This window comes from Coregonus clupeaformis, unplaced genomic scaffold (genome assembly GCF_020615455.1).
Source record: "Coregonus clupeaformis isolate EN_2021a unplaced genomic scaffold, ASM2061545v1 scaf2401, whole genome shotgun sequence".
Taxonomy (NCBI): Eukaryota; Metazoa; Chordata; class Actinopteri; order Salmoniformes; family Salmonidae; genus Coregonus; species Coregonus clupeaformis.
Window position 1 is genome coordinate 65,001 of NW_025535855.1, and position 931 is coordinate 65,931.

The following is a 931-nucleotide window of genomic DNA, read 5'->3' on the forward strand; positions in this document are numbered from 1 at the left end:
ATTACCCAGGCCAGGAGGAGAGTTCGGTCTGTCTGTCTGATGACACCATTACCCAGGCCATAATACAGCCCTGGTATGGTATAATACAGCCCTGGTATAATACAGCCCTGGTTTAATACAGCCCTGGTATAATACAGCCCTGGTATGATATAATACAGCCCTGGTATGGTATAATACAGCCCTGGTATGGTATAATACAGCCCTGGTATGGTATAATACAGCCCTGGTATGGTATAATACAGCCCTGATATGGTATAATACAGCCCTGGTATGGTATAATACAGCCCTGGTATAGTATAATACAGCCCTGGTATAGTATAATACAGCCCTGGTATGGTATAATACAGCCCTGGTATGGTATAATACAGCCCTGGTATAATACAGCCCTGGTATGGTATAATACAGCCCTGGTATAATACAGCCCTGGTATGGTATAATACAGCCCTGGTATGGTATAATACAGCCCTGGTATGGTATAATACAGCCCTGGTATGGTATAATACAGCCCTGGTATGGTATAATACAGCCCTGGTATATAATACAGCCCTGGTATGGTATAATAGAGCCCTGGTATGGTATAATACAGCCCTGGTATGGTATAATACAGCCCTGGTATGGTATAATACAGCCCTGGTATAATACAGCCCTGGTATGGTATAATACAGCCCTGGTATAATACAGCCCTGGTATGGTATAATACAGCCCTGGTATGGTATAATACAGCCCTGGTATGGTATAATACAGCCCTGGTATGGTATAATACAGTCCTGGTATGGTATAATACAGCCCTGGTATAATACAGCCCTGGTATGGTATAATACAGCCCTGGTATGGTATAATACAGCCCTGGTATGGTATAATACAGCCCTGGTATGGTATAATACAGCCCTGATATAGTATAATACAGCCCTGGTATGGTATAATACAGCCC